The sequence below is a fragment of the Protopterus annectens genome, chromosome 11.part0 (genome assembly GCF_019279795.1).
Source record: "Protopterus annectens isolate FY-2018-M chromosome 11.part0, PAN1.0, whole genome shotgun sequence".
Classification (NCBI taxonomy): Eukaryota; Metazoa; Chordata; order Ceratodontiformes; family Protopteridae; genus Protopterus; species Protopterus annectens.
This window is the reverse complement of record NC_056745.1, coordinates 388,023,449-388,040,192: the sequence shown is the minus strand read 5'-3', so window position 1 is coordinate 388,040,192 and position 16,744 is coordinate 388,023,449. Positions and strand designations below refer to the sequence as shown.

The 16,744-nt window shown below is 36.3% G+C and overlaps 1 protein-coding gene across 2 annotated transcripts in view; it reads left to right on the top strand.

Annotated features, from left to right (window-relative positions):
• Positions 1–4,576: 4,576 nt before the first annotated feature.
• Positions 4,577–16,744, top strand: part of LOC122815408 (bile acid-CoA:amino acid N-acyltransferase-like) — a 533,063-nt gene continuing 520,895 nt past the window's right edge. Inside the window, exon 1 of one of the 2 annotated variants that reach the window (XM_044087876.1) lies at positions 4,577–4,719. The gene's annotated coding sequence lies outside the window, so the exon portion shown is untranslated. Of the gene's footprint in view, positions 4,720–7,294; positions 7,393–16,744 lie in introns of those variants that run through there. The other variant, XM_044087878.1, reaches the window with a different exon arrangement.

The window sequence follows — 16,744 nt, the reverse complement described above, 5'->3', positions numbered from 1 at the left end:
CTATTAACTCATTCAATTCTATATTAGTACCCTTCCAAATCAGAAATACGTCGTCCAGAAAACGAAAATAACATGACATATTTCTGTACCATCTGGTTTTTAATATAAATTCTTCTTCCCAGTCATGTAAATAGAGGTTTGCATATATTGGGGCACATGCCACTCCCATTGCAGTACCTCTTTTTTAAAAATGTATTTAAGCTGTGTAAAATTGCAATTGAATTGTTCTGATGAAGTCTAATTAACTTAGATGAAAGCGCTCAACCGTGTTCTTTTTTTTGGAATAAACAAGTATTTTTAAACATTGGTGCCGGTGTGGACGAGTATATGCTGTGAGGGACAAGCAGCTGATTTTGTATTTATTTGTTGACTAGTTCCTTACTTCTTGTGTTTTATATATATATATATATATATATATATATATATATATATATATATGTTGTTGTGTCTTTCGGCTTTTTCCCGGGTAGGGGTCACCACAGCAGAACTCCGGTCCACTAATGATTGGTAGTTAATTTTTACATGCTGAGTTAGCAGCCCTGACGCACAACCTTCAACGAAGGTACGCCCATTCATGGATGTCTCCACGCAGAAGACGCTCTAACTGAGAATTGAACCAGACAGCATCTTACTGGGAGACGACAAGGCTACCGCAGCACCACCACCGCGGTATATGCATATATATATATATATATATATATATATATATATATATATATATATATATTTGGGTATATAATAGATGGCTGAACACTTGGAAATTGGACCTTTAAAATATTGATTTCATTAGGTTGAAAGCACCATTGTTGACATACTGGTATGCATAAGCTGGAAAACAACCTTGGTTCATGCAAAATCTAAAAATTAAAAAAAAAAACTGCACCCCCATAATTCCCTGTTAATCATGTATACTAACTCTAAGATTGAACAAAATTAGGCACTAAGGGCATATTTCCCAACCATGGCACCTGTGCGATTATACAGTCACCTGTCGACCACCTGCTTAGTCAACCACTTGCAGACAACTAACGGTATATATATATATATATATATATATATATATATATATATATATATATATATATATAAAGAAATTAGAATTATTAGAAGGTTATTTGTAGAGTGTAAAAGTAGCAAGTATGTTAGCCAAGCTGCTTATCTTTCTGGCATGGCTCCTTAAACAGCAAGCTGTCACTATTTACAAGTCAGTCAATCAGCGGAGGCCTTATCTGTACTTTGTACAGACAGCAAACGGCCTATTAATGTCATTTCTTTATTTGCTTTAGATTATCATTAAAAGGACATGCACAAGTTTAAAAGCATAAAAATATTCAGCCTAAAAAGTGCAATGCATAACTTATTTTATGTAATGATGACTAATGTAGGTACTCGAGCTAGCTGGTAAAGCTATAAAAATGTACTCTATACCCTCCCCATTTCCCACACTAGTGTTCCTCTCCATTCTCTCATCCCTTTTATCCTCTCTCAATATTTGTATATGCATAAATTTGCACTCCTAGGAGTGAATGAACAAATGTGCAAATATATCCTTTTATCAGATACAATCTATAAAAGTAGAACACTGTGGTGCTAACAGATGGATGCCTGCGCAGATGTACCAGAAAAATGTGTCTTTATTGCACTCTTTAAAGCACACATGCCTGTTTGTTTGCCTGACTATACATGCCAGTCATAATTATAGCTTAATGTGCAAAATTAGTATAAGCATTTTGACTTTTCATTTGGTCACAACTTTCACTACATACACATTTTTGTTATGGATGAAAAAAAAAAACAAAGTAGACACCTAGCCTTTAAATGACACGTGTTCCAGGTATTTCTAACAAAGCCACACAGCTTAAATGCTTCTTGTCCATATGGGACATATTCAGTGTGATTCCTCCCTTTTCCAGAGAAACATAAAAAAAGATTTGCTCATTTTAGTTCCAGACGGTTTGCAGATCCATTTAAAACAATATTACAAAACTGTTTTGTCATCTCCAATATCTTATTAGTTCTTCCATTTTTGCATTAAGCGTATTGCATTTTTGACAGCCCTCTATACTTCCTATATACCATAACATTATAAAAGCTTTGCAGTGTATATTTACACCCCCGCACACAAGCATAATTAATTATAGCCATGTGTGCCTGTTTGCATCTTATATGTCTGCTTACAATCAAATGAATGAATAAGTACATAAATAATGGCTCAGAAATATATTTCTCTTCTGATGTCAGAAGGCAACCCCTGCCCTTTCAACCACTTAGTTCAATAATCAGATGAAAGAACAAATATTAAGTACAGATTTTAAATATTCCTCTTTTCTTAGAAAAGTGGTAGTATAACAGGTTTTGCAGTAGCAATCGTTTTGCATTTTGTGAAAGGTATGAAGTTCAAAACTACAATCAACAACATTTTTTCAGGAAACCATAGATTTTATGAGGATCAGAACAAAACAACAAAAAAAAAAAAAAATATGAGGCAAATGCAGGATCAAAAACAGCTGAGACATCTGCACAAAGACACAAACACCTACACACCCAGCAATGACAGCCACTTGTATGGTTGTGTATATCTTAGACATCTGATTGAGATCAGATGAATGCACAAATACATAAATAGTGGCTAGAAATGTATTCCAACTTGTTGCTGTCAGAACTACACAGAGTAACCTCCCCACCCCAAATTTGTAGCTCAAGAATCACAAAGACAAAAAGTCTGGAACAGATTATAAATATTGCTTGTATGTACAAACAAAAAGTGCTAGAATAGCAAGCTTTGCATTAGCAAACATTTTCTGAAGGATGTAATGTCTGTAACTTACATGCCTGTCATCCAATGACTGCAGTCCACAACAAGTTGCCAAAAAATCACTTATTTTAGGAATAACACATGAAAATACCACCCAACTTCTTTGCTCAAAAATTCTTGGAAAAGCTAAAAATAATAAGGGGACAAAGGACCAAAAAAAAACTATTTTTAAATCTCACTCTTGCTCGCTTAAAACTTTATTAGGACAACAAACATCATCAACATGAATTTTATGAACAATAAGAAGTCTGAAACTCCTAATTACTACACTGATTGGTTGTAATCTTTAGTGATTTTTGTGCAGGACAGAGTAAAAATATGACACAAATCAGCACAATTCTACATACTCAGGGGAAGCTTGCAGGCATAACTATGCCTTCTGTGGTCCTCTGCCCCGCCACCTACACACACACACACACACACACACACACACACACACACACACACACACACACACACACACACACACACACACACACACACACACACACACACACACACACACACACACACACACACTCTCTCCAAATCCTCAGCAGACACTTACCAGATATGGAGCACAGCAATGTCATCTATGTCATCTCTTCAGTGCAGCAAATATTCAAACATTCACCACACAGAAATATACATACACACATATCCCTATATTTATCTACTTACCTAACTCTAATTCTAATTCTAACCTACCTTAACTTGCATATACACTAAACTTATACACTTACCATACCTCTTAATTGCACAGATTTACACAGAATGCCCAGATGTTTGTCACATATTTTTGGACTGTTCCTCAGAAAATGTGCGTTATTTTGGCAAATCACTGAGGACTGAAGTCACTAAATAACAGTGCACATTTGAGTTTCAGACTTCAGTGACTTCAGGAAATGCATATTAACACAAATCCTGTTATGCTATCACCTTTTTAAGTTTATAAGTTCAATATTTAAAATCCGCCCTTATTTTTGGGACTTTGCCCCCATTATTTTGTGCTTTCTTGAGATTTCTTGTGTTAAGACCTTGAGAGACGTGCCCTTACCTAACCCTTACCCTAATCCAAAACTGCCGACATTCACACATACACTAAAGCTATTCCCTTGCCTAATTCATCTTTGAAATTGAAAACACACACACACTTAACCCTAGATCCCCTTAACTAACTTCTAATTTAACCCTAATCCACACACTTGTATGCATACTCCAAAATCAAATGCACCACCACTTACTTTTGTCAGGAAATACAGGAATCAACCAAAGAGGTATTCAATAATTCTGTCACTCAAACAAGCACATACTACAGTTTGTTGATCAAAACAATATTTGACAAAATGTAGTGCAATCACACACACACACACACACACACACACACACACACACACACACACACACACACACACACACACGCACACACACACACACACACACACACACACACACACACACACACACACACACACACACACACACACAGACCAACAGACAGACACACACTTAAAATAGATTCTAAATGCAGTACACGCAAAATTGCACAAGGTATGGTGCATGAATGATCTAGTATTTCATGTCAAATGCCAAAAAGAACTCCATTTTTCCAATACTCATATTGACCAGATTTAGTCTTTACTAGTATCTTTTCCATAAAAATGGAAAGTCATTGTCTCTGGCAGTATCAGTTAAAGCAAAAGAAGCTGTCATAAAAAGCAAAGGTCAAAACTGAGACAAACCTGGCTTATGCAATAAAAAAGGGAGGTACGACATTTTTAAATATACAACAAAGCAAAACGACAAAGTTAGAAAGGAGGGCTAGGGAAGTAAATGGGAAATGCCACAAAGGATACTGGAAGAGATTCTATTCAACGTTTACAGAGAAAATAAAAGTAGAACGATCCATTCGACAGGAAAAAAAGGTTAGTTGTGTGCTTTACAAATGAGATGGTCCAGAAGGATCTTCATTAGCTAAGGTTAAGTAAGAAAATGGGATCTGGTTAACTGCAATCTGAAATTCTTAGAGATCTGTGATGACGTATAGGTAATAGCTATGTGAGGAAAACTAATAAACTGAGAAAATATCACCAGTTTGGCTTTCAAAACAAAACTCATGGAAGTTTACTAACTTCATTGGAGATGCATCAGGTTTAAAATATGTGCATTTATATATACTTGTTTAAAAGATAAAAATAAGCTACCTTGCACTTGCCATTTCAGTTAAATGTTAAAATATGAAATAACTTATGCTAACTGAAATAAGACATCTACAAGTTTTTATTTTTTTATTTTTTTTTTTTTGTGTGTTTCAAGGAATGGGAGTAATGTGTTTGGTATTCATTTAAATGAAATGTTACTGACTTAGGTATGATAAGATGTAATTTAGGTGCATAGCTAGCCCCATTCCTTGAAACACTCAGGTCTCAATTCCAAAAGACTTCCTCTCAGGGTAAATGACCATTTACATTGACAGCAGGCAGAGGGCAGATCTTTTGGACTCTGGTCCCCGTAGGAAGAGAGCAAGTCTTTCAGAATCAGGGCAGACTTAACACTGAGAGCAACTCTTTTGGAATCTGGCCCAAAAAGTTTAAAAACTAAAACCCCGTCATATTAGATAGTGCTTTGCCAGTGTTACTTACTTATTTATGAAGGCTGGAGTATGCATTTATTGGTTCTCATTTGAAAGATAAAAGTAAAAAAAAAATGCATTCTGCTCACCTTGTCAGTAAAATATATATGTTGAAAGAATGCAAAATAATATAAATGTACTTGCCAGCATGAAATTGCACTACAGTTTAAAAGTGAAGGTAAAACTTGCTTCTTATCTGTCAAAATACCTGCACTGTTGCAAAGTATGCTGCTTTAGGATTCTGACTAGGGCATATTATGGTGATGCCTTATTTGTAAATAAGATTTTTTTGTAACACCCCCCCCTCCACACACACATACTTAGAAATATAACTGTGAAAACAGGAATTTTCTAAATTCAGACTAAAGCTACAATAAATCATTTTTGTAGACTTACAGAGTGATTGTTAATTCAAAAAGTAGCAAAAGTTATAGTAGTTATTAATTTATTTATGTATGTACATACCATGATTGACTGACATACAGCAGTGATCTGTCTGGACCCTTTTCTGGCTTAATGCAGGAAAAGTGAGTACAAAGTAAGAGCAGACAAAGAAGTAGTTTGCAGAGCAGATAAAGAGTATGGATACAATAATAAATGTGAAAAAAACCCCAAAGAACAAAATTATGGAGTATTGATGCAATAACCAGCTTGTAAAAACATTATAAAAATATGAATCTTGCTAATATCATTGCATATACATTTCTGGTTGCCCATTTATTCTAAGTTAGTTTGGGCAACAGTTACACATAGGATGATAAGGTAGATCATGGAGGCCAGGTACACCAGCAAGTGATGTACAGTAGAGAGTGGTGTGTCGTTTGAGAATGGAATAGTGCTAGAGAGTGGGAAGGAAAGATAGTGTAGGGGGTACAGAATAGAAAAAGGGGAGAAAGATGGCCGTTTATCTGGTGTGGATGTTTTAGCATTAAGTTATAAGATTAAGGCAAAGAGGGAGGAGAGAAAAAGCATGAAGTTATGGAGTTAAACATAAGGAGAAGAGCATTTACAAGCAGCTCTTATGAATAAAAATGTCTAGCGCTGAGGTCTAAAATTGGAGTAGAAGGTGGTTTCTCAATGATTTGTAGTGAAAGATTCCCATGTCTGATAAGCCATTACTGAGAAACTATGGTTGGTGTAGTATGGTTTTCTGAGAGGGATTAAGAGGGAGAGAGAGGACTGTGATCTAAGGTTGTAGGATATGGTTCTCTGAAGAAGATGGCTGAAGAACAACATTAAGGAGCCTTGATGTAACTCTTTGTGGACAAGACAGACTAAGATTGGTGTGTATCTTTCATATATAGAAAGCATTTTTGCTTTTATTAGAACTGAGCCAGAAGTATTGTTTTTTGGGTGCTAATGTGATGCATCCATAAGTTTGACTGGATAAAGTTTTCAAAACAGCATACTTTTTTCTTTAACACTTTGGCAATGCAAGGTAGGTCACCTAATAGATGCAGTAGGAGAAATCTCTTTCCAGTTACTGCACTTCTTTCTGTACTATAAAAATTCTATTTTGTGCATAAAAGCCAGTGTTAGAAAGAACATATTTTATTTATAGCCAGAAGGGGACAATTTCTAGTTCAGATGTTAGTTAGACATTTTTTGGACGATAAATAAAATAATACCCAACGGCTGAAGACAACTGAAGAAAGTTAGATAATCCACAAAATATAAAAATCCAACGTTTTACTGAAAATGAGTGAGTGCTTTCACAATGGTCAACATTGTTTCATCAGACAGCTAAGAATCAATTGATTCTTAGTTGTCTGATGAAACAATGTTTACCATTGCGAAAGCACTCACTCATTTTCAATAAAATGTTGGATTTTTATATTTTGTGGATTATCTAACTTTCTTCAGTTACCTACAGCCGTTGGGTATTATTTTATTGCTTGAACTGTTGTTTGTCTCGTTTACTGGGTCCATTTGGGAAGATTTGTTGTATATTTTTCCCACCATTTCTGTGAGTTTAATATTTTTATTCTGGATTCCTTATGAAAGTTCTTTATTGTTTGCATATTTGTTTGAAAACAGTATCTGACTGATGTATGTCATGTAAAGAAATGTATTATTTAATTTTGAATACTTGTGACTGATTCTTTACTTCTTAGATTAAAAGCTTACATGTTTGGTCAGCTCCTATTACTGTCTAATGTTCACTGGTCAGAACTAATTGTTACATTATGAATATTTAATTACCTGCTTATTTTAAAAGTTAACAGTAATGCGTGTTATGACAAACTAGTGGAAGTAGGCCATATATTTGTGAAGAGAAGCCATTTTTGCTGATTCTGGAATGTACTGTATGAGAGTGTTTGCCATATAATGTGATCAATTTTAAATTACAATTGTTAAGACTGGGCTGGAAGTCAATGGATTCAATATAAGGCTACTGAAATCTTGGAAAGCCAAAGATTACAATGTAGACATGTAGCAATACAATGTAAAGCTAATTTGGGTGTTGCTATTGCCAAAGGCTGCAGTACACATTTACTGTGCACCATTCAAGCCAATTTCCCTTTTGTATATTGACTGATATGACTGATGGGGGTTCAAGCACCATATCGCTGATTCTATCACACTAAAATATTAAGTGCCACAGTATGGGAGCTTAAATACCACAGTCCCTGTCTGCCACAGCTTCACACTAACTTACACAGCAAAATAAATGTGAAAGGTAAGGTTACAAAAGAATGAAAGAAGAGAGATGTGGATTGTCTTTGTAGTGTACATAATGTTTGTCCACACATGCATATGAAAGCATATAGCCTCTTGGCCACATCATTATAAACTTGCATTGAATAGGTGCCCTGTATTGTGGTTTATTAAAGAAAAATAAGCAGTAAATCAGTGTCCAGGTGTGGACACAATAATTGGTAACAAAGTCAAGTCGTGTGCAGAATTATTTTCCGGGGTAGCACCAGCAGAAATTAGCATGCTAAGCAGAAGAAAAACAAACAAGTATTGCAAAACACATGCTGGCACAAATGTTACAGACAGTTCATGTGAAAAAAGTATGAGCAGGAAAATATAAGGCATACATATTTCTACATTATACAAAGCTAACTACTGATGCAGACAACTTAAGTAAAAGCAATATCAGATTAATATCTGTAAGAAACAATTTATGTAACATAAAGTGTATGTAATTTTTATATATTTATGTATGCATGTATTTGTGTATATATTTGTATTTATTTCAGTGTATGTGTGTCTGTGTGTGTGTGTGTGTGTGTGTGTGTGTGTGTGTGTGTGTGTGTGTGTGTGTGTGTGTGCACGAATACAAGTGAGGTTTTATGTCCAACAACAGTGTTGCCGGCCAGGAAACTGTGTAAAGCAGCACAAACACATGCAGACAAGTTTATTTATTTATTTTACATTTGTTTAACAAGAAAGTCCGACTGGGGATGTATCCCATTTTCAGTGGAGGCCCAGGCAGAAAAGCTCCATGAAGATTACTACTGCAAATATAGTAAATACAATACAGTAAATTCAATATGCATGTTAATAAAGTACAATACAGAGTCAAAAAGTTAATAAGGTACAGTTTCATGGCCAAGAAAGGAGAAAAGAGTAAATATACTATAAGGAGCACAGTATGTTACAATAAATGATACAGTTGAAAAGACATTTTGTTCAGTCATTTGGTTATATTCATCAGTGGCAATGCAGTAAACACACACTGACTGAGTAATAGTCATAGAAGGTTAAAGTATGATATGATTTAATTAAGTGAAGCTACCCAGGGTCAGAATAATGACATAACCCAGAACTATGTAAATGGGGCCAGAGGAGTTGTATCACAACCATTTATTTCCACTAATATGTGACTTTGTGTGACAGCCACATAATATCTTCAATCAACTCATTTTGCATATCTTCACAATGTGCAGATACTTCCTATTGTATATACTGTCCTTGATAAATGCCCTCTGCACTGGCAGTTAATCTTTTTCTGCAAGATTACATGGGCAGCCACAATGACTACCGGGGCTAAATTTAAGGCAACGACTGCAGTACTAACACATTATAGATAAGTGTACTCGGTGCAAATGACTGTACAAACATGTATTTGGCATATACTGAAATAAAAGGTATCAAGGGTACATAGACTGCCACTAGTAATACAGTAGTTTGGGAAAGTGCGTATATTGAAAAGGGCCATACACATGAATGGTAGGAATGAAGAAAGAGAAAGAGGGCAAGTGAAACATGGTAATACCACAAGATAAGGTCATTAAGGTCATGCCAATGTACGTACACCACAAAAACAAAACAGTTGTAGCCTGAACAGTAATCATACATGTGCATAATACAGTATGTACTGATTACACCTCCTGTGTGGGCATATTCATATCATCACACAGTTATTGTATATTATGTGACTGTCACACAAGGTCACATATCAATGGAGATGATTGGTTGTGATGTAAGCACCCTGACATGATCACTGGAGAGGGCATTTATCAAGGACAGTATATACAATAGGAGGTATTTGCATATTGTGAAGATATGCAAAATGAGTTGCTTGAATATGAATGTAATGTCAGCATAGGTCTCAACCAATCGGGATACATAGCAACAGGCTCATGGACAACAGCAGACAGAAGCATGCACGATCATGGACAATATCACAATATCAGAATAATACCACAATTAGTCTGTGTCACTGACACAAAATATGTGATTGTGAGCTATTATACATGTTCTGCATGAACACACTTGTACAACTGTATTGATTTATCAGTAATCTATAAGGGGAATAAAGCACACCTTCCTCAATAATGGTCACTATTTGGAGGTGTTAAAAGGGACACTGCTACACCTGTAGTTTAACTTATGAGCAATCCTGCCTAGTTGAGAGGTTTGCATGATACATATAATTTGCAATCCACACTTGCAAGAATGTAACCCATGCCATCAGTGATGTCAATGAGCTGTGTATTTACTGGATGCATCACAGGAAGACGTATTTCACATTCATCTTGTATAACACCTCGAAGGGAAGTCTGCACTGTCTACTCCTAATGGAAATGCATCGCAAAGAATACTTATGTATGAACAAAAAGATGTGAGGAACCTCACTGTGGATAAAGTGATACACCTAAGTAAGTCATCCCTGGAAGATGTGTGGTGAAGTACATACAAACAGTTACGTTGTACTCAATTATTGGCATGATGAGGGTTGAGAACAATGGGAGTATAATGTCCTTTGATGTGGATGCTCTGCCCATACTCAGAAGTTGTGCTACATTCAAGGGATTTGTCACCACTGTGATCACATGTTGGTGGAAGTCACGCTTACTATCTACCTCAGTACCCAGGTCACATACCACTTGGTCTGCTCATTGAGGTGTGCTGTCTATATTGTAATTAGCTTGTGTATTTGCTTTCAAAAAGGAACCAATCATGCTTTTTGTTCATATTGTGTGTCTGCATGGCTCTGGCAACAAATCATTTGTATGTGTTAACACTTTGTTCAGTACCTCAGCAGCATTCTTGGATTCAATGATTGTTCACAATTTGCAGTTGTCCTCAAAGGTAGTTAGACAAAACATTTGTAAGTTTGTCTTTACTTAAGAGACTTAAATACTGAATAGGAAAGGACCTAGTACAGAACCCTGAGGTATGCACCTGGTCACTGGACTGTAGCTGGAACTGACTTCACACACTTTGACATTATGTGTCCTATCTGTGATCCATTCATCTACCCACTTGATGACTTAGGTGTTTATGACCACCAGAGACAGTTTCTCTGTAATACCTGTAATATGTGTGCGTGGATTTGTGTCAAATGCCTTGGCCAAGTCAAGTTATGTGGGCTGACAGTTTTTTACCTCATGCATGCCCTTGGTAACTTTCTTGAAGACTTCAACCAGATTTAACAGATATGATGGAGTCTTAACAAATCAAAAATGAATTTGGTATGCAGTTTGGAGATTATCTGTATCCTTTTTGATATGGTCGATGATGAATCAGTGGTCTGCCTCACAGATGAGGAGAGTCAGGATTATGGGTCAGTAAGTGTCAGGTGTTGGTTACCCCTTGTTCAAACAGATAAAAATTCCTGTACACCCTTCTGCAAGAACATACGCTGTCTGGCAGCTGTGTTTAAGTAGAGATTCAACTGTGTCCACTAGGTCAGGTTGTAAGTCATGGTATAGGTCACCTGGGATGTTTTCCGGGCCCATTGATTCTGTGTTTGTAGTTTTAGAGAGTGCACAGATGAGCTGTTCTCCTGAGAAAATAAACTGAGTAATGTTTGCATGTATACTTTGGCTGATGGCTAGTGGGGACAGGGGGGTGAAGTGTGAAACAAACTGTCAGCTAGCATATTGTTTGTTTTCTCTAATTGAGTATGGCTGGCGGCATCCAGAAATAACTCTGTGCTTAGTTGTGTATTCCCCTTAACATTTCACACTTATTTAAATAAATGATTTGTGACAACACCTGTGACAACACCTCAAAACACAGCCTTGGGTATGCATCACACGCCGCATCGTGATACTGTTCACACAGTCATGTAACTCTTCCAGTATCATGTAAGTAAATCAATTGCACAACATATTGCCTAATGGCTTTTACTGGAAAGCTGAGTTTGAATGGGCTGACACCATATAAGGACACATTACAAATGAGATGGTTGTGGCTCATGTAGAACAGTTATTGATACTAATGGTGATAGTCACACAATGGTGCTGGTGACCACCTCAATAATTCTTAGGAACAGCAACACAATTGTGCATACAATGAATTCCACAAGGCTGCAACTGAATCAAAACATGATTTTTTTTGTGTATATCACAGCATTACAATATGTGGATGAAACAAAATATTTGTGCCCACGTAATTACTATGAATTTATATTGATACATGTCACAGAGCATTTAATGATGGTAGGCATATGCATGCACACTTGTGCCATACTACAAGTGTCACTGTGATGGCTGAATGAGAACTGCATAGAATGTTAATCTTCTCCACTACAAAAACACATGCCTTACTATGTCAAAAATATACAATAATATGATCCCATGTCTAAGTTCTCAGGAAGTATATTACTACAGCTGTTATGGAAGGAACATGTAACCAAATGTCAACAGCAGCCATCAATACATTACCTCGCATCACAGTTTGTAATTCCCTCTTGTAAGCCTACCATACATCCACACCTCAACATAGCACATGTCGATGATAGCAATATTGACATGTGAAATGTTCATAGGTCATTGGACATTAGTAAGCTAATGGTCAACATCATATAGAATCCTAAACATTCTTTTATCATTTAAACCAATATAATATATATACACATATATATATATATATATATATATATATATATATATATATATATATATATATACACAATGGAAAATAGTAAGGCTGTGGGCATATGTGTGTATTTATTTGATTGCATTACATATTGCCTCTGTCCATATGTGACATGTGTACCACCTTATGACAGAATTAGCGATCACACATCCAGTGGTCTGGAGATGACATGCAGAGGCTCGTGGAAGGACTCTGCTACATGATTTGTGTATGTATCTTTGACATGGGGACATCTTCCACTCCTCTGCAGGAAGGATGTCATGTGGTCAGAAGAAAAAAGGGGATGTTTGATGCATGGGGCTATGTTAAGTGTTCTCATAAGTGTTAGTAAAATTAAAAGGAATTCAAAACATCATACAGTGACCATAATGTACCACCAACTACAGACCAGAAGTATACTGGGTCTGATTTGAACATTATACCTGTGTAGGTATAGAAGATGAATGCCATGGAATGTAAAACTAGCACCACCACATGTCTGATTTTTACACTGGCACATTTAACTTTATGGAGTAGGATAGCATCATTGTATGCTGAGAAGAACATGTTAGGAGGAGTGTCTGACATGGATGTGGAGTCACATAGTGTAAAATTGTCTCAAAAGTTATTATTTGAATGTATACACACTCAAATTGCCTGCTGTCAAATTAGAAACTCTAAATATCTAGTTACAGAAGTTGTAAGATTTGAAAATACTGTACTGTACCATAGTTATCTGGAAACACTGTATACAACGAGACTGAGAAACGAAGGTCTTAATTACTCAAGCTTGTGCTGAATAGGTGTCAGTCTCTCTATTATGGACCAAGTCTTGTACATTCAAAATGAATTTTTCAAACACTGTAGTTTATTTAATAAGATTTTGTTAAATATTTACAATATTCAAATACTGTCTTCATTAATTAATTAATTTATTTTATTTTATATTTGTTGACCGGGCTAGTCTAGCTGGATACATGTCCATTTTCAGTAGAGGCCCGAGGAGAAAAGCTCCAAGCATAAGTAAATTACAGAATACAAAATTAAAAAATGGCTAGATTCCAATACATTACAGAGCAAAAAATGGTTGGAAAACAAATAAAAGTTATTTTGTGAACAATAGTACAGAGTCTTGGCATAGGTTTAAGAAACAATCAAGTACAAAGTCTTTAGTAGGTTTCAGGTACAATCAAGCACAAGTTTACACAATATTTGAAAATTATTATTCATTAAGTGAAAGGAGGAGAAAGAGAAAAGGCAGGAAAGCACAAGTACTAGTATAAAGTTAGCTTCTATTGATTAATGCTGCACCATAGCCCAGGAGGAAGGGGTATCGCAAGAAGATAAATAAGAGGATATGTATGATTCAGTCAGGCTTAGAGCAGCAACAAAGCCAGTGTATTTTTAGATATTCTCTGAGATGTTTCTTGAAGAGTGGTGTAGATGATAGAGAAATGAGCATTCTAGGAAGCTTGTTCCAGATTCTGCCCACAACATTGGTAAAGAGTGAGTCCCCAGCTTTGTTATTAGATTTAATGTTGGCAATTAGTAGCTTATTAGCTGAGTGTAGAGTTGTAAGATTTTTATATGGGGAGATCAGGTTAGAGAGGATAGGGGTGTTAGTAAGGTGGTAAAGGATTTTTGTGTGATCACAAGTTGATTATATAGTAGTTGGTTTTGTAGTTCTGACCATCCGAGTTGTTTAAGGTTGAGACAGTGGTGGGTTCTATAAGGGGAGCCAGTGACAAATCTGACTGTATTATTATTATAGCTAGTTTCAAGCTTGGTAAGATTGTGCTTTGATAGATTGGTATATATGGCAGAAGCATAGAATAGGATAGAAGTGAGATGAGTCTGGGCAATGGTGGTTCTAGCTAGTGGTGTAAGGAAGGGTTTGATTCTATACAGGGAGCCTAATTTTTTATTGACAGTTTTTATAGTATTGTTGATATGGTCATCATAGCTGAGGTTATGATCAATGGTTATGCCCAGGAGATGTGCAGTAGGATCAGGGGAAATACAAGTTCCATTATTAGAAGTAATTGTGAAGTGGATCTGTGGAGATTTTTGGGTGGAAGTAAAAAGTAATAATTTAGTTTTTTGGGGGTTAAGGAGGAGGCAATGATGGGTGAACCACTTTTCAACAGAGTTAAATGCAGTTTGAGTAATGGTCTGGAGAGAGAGGTTGATGACTTAGCTGTACAGATTAAAGTAGAGTCATCAGCGTATTGTATACAGGTGGCTTGAGGAAAAACAGTATGGAGATCGTTATTAAAAATGGAAAAAAGAAGAGGGCCTAGGATAGAGCCTTGAAGGACTCCAATGTTCATGGGGAGGGGTGTGTAAAGATTATTGTCCCAGGGCACTGCTTGTTGTCTATTTTCTAGATAGGCTTTAAACCAAAGAATTGCTTGTGGGTCAAGAGATAACAGTAGTGATAAACAATTAAAATTGCTGCACATCATTCTGAATGTCCTGAACAACATAAACTGACATAGTCTCTAGATGGCCTGTTTTCTGTACTCAGGTTCGAGTGTTTTTCACCTTCTCTGAAGTAACAGGTCAAACAAACTTACTAACCATAACTGAATTGCTATCTTGAACACAACAACATATTATATTGTTTCAGTCCAGTAAATTATTTACTTTTTCTAAATTTAGTCTCAGGCTTTGTCTTGTATGTGCTTCATTAAGGAACATTCTGTAACTGATCTTTTCCTTGAGAAAAGAACATTCTGTCTTCACACTTTATGCTTATCTTTTTCTCTTTAGTAAACAGTCTTCCATGAGTGGCCAACAAGGTTATTTTCCTTTTTGCTTAACTGTCTTTTATGGATAAATAAAACACAATTTATGTTACCCTTTAGCCTGTCTAATGTTTAATAACTATTTTAAAATAAAAATCCCTAATCTAACACAGAACACTGCACTTAACATTATTGTCACAGCCCAAGTTTGACTTGAATACTGTCCAAGTGCACTTTATATAGGATGATATCATACGTATATGTTACAAGAAGATGTTCAGAGGAGTGTCTGATATAGCAGTGGATTCACATACTTTTCTAAAATTATCACCATACTGATTGTTGATTGCACACATGTGTCAGTTGACTGCAGTCTAAAATTATCATCATACTGCTTGTTGAATGTACACATGCACACGCCAGTTGACTGCAGTGAGACTAGAACCCCTATGTAACTACCTAAGAACACAGTGCTTAATGCAAGCACTGCAGCAAGAATCTAGCTTTCTGATTCAGACAACACTTCATAGTTAATGACATCAACAGTGTCTGGTGAGCAGATGATGGTAGTAGGAGTTTCTCACATGTTGTTCTAAAATGGTCATTAGAATGTGAACTAACTGAGCACACACACACACACACACACACACACACACACACACACACACACACACACACACACACACACACACACACATAGTGACCTCATTGAGACTAGAGCCCCCTACAGAACTATCTATAGAACACAGTACTTAATGCAAGCAAAACAGCATAAATCTGGCATTTATAGTGTCAGAGTATTGCTAATAACATCAGCAGTGTCTGATGAGAAGAAGGTGGTAGTAGGACTGTCTCATATGCTGTTCTAAAATGGTCTCAAGAATGCAATCTAACTAAATACACATACACCAGATGACTGCAGTAAAATTAAAACCTCCACCTAACTATCAACAGAACACAGTATGTAAAACAAGCACCACAGCACAAGTCTCATTTTCATACTGTCAGACATTTTATAGTTGATGACATCAGCAGTACCTGGTGAGTAGATGCTGATAGTAGGTGTGTCTTAGATGCTGTTCTAAAATGGTCTCTAGAATGTGAACTAACTGAACACACACACACACACACACACACACACACACACACACACACACACACACAACAGTTGACTGCAGTGAGACTAGAACCCCTTCCTAATGATCTACTGAACACAGTACTTAACACAAGCACCACAGCACAAGCCTAGCTGCC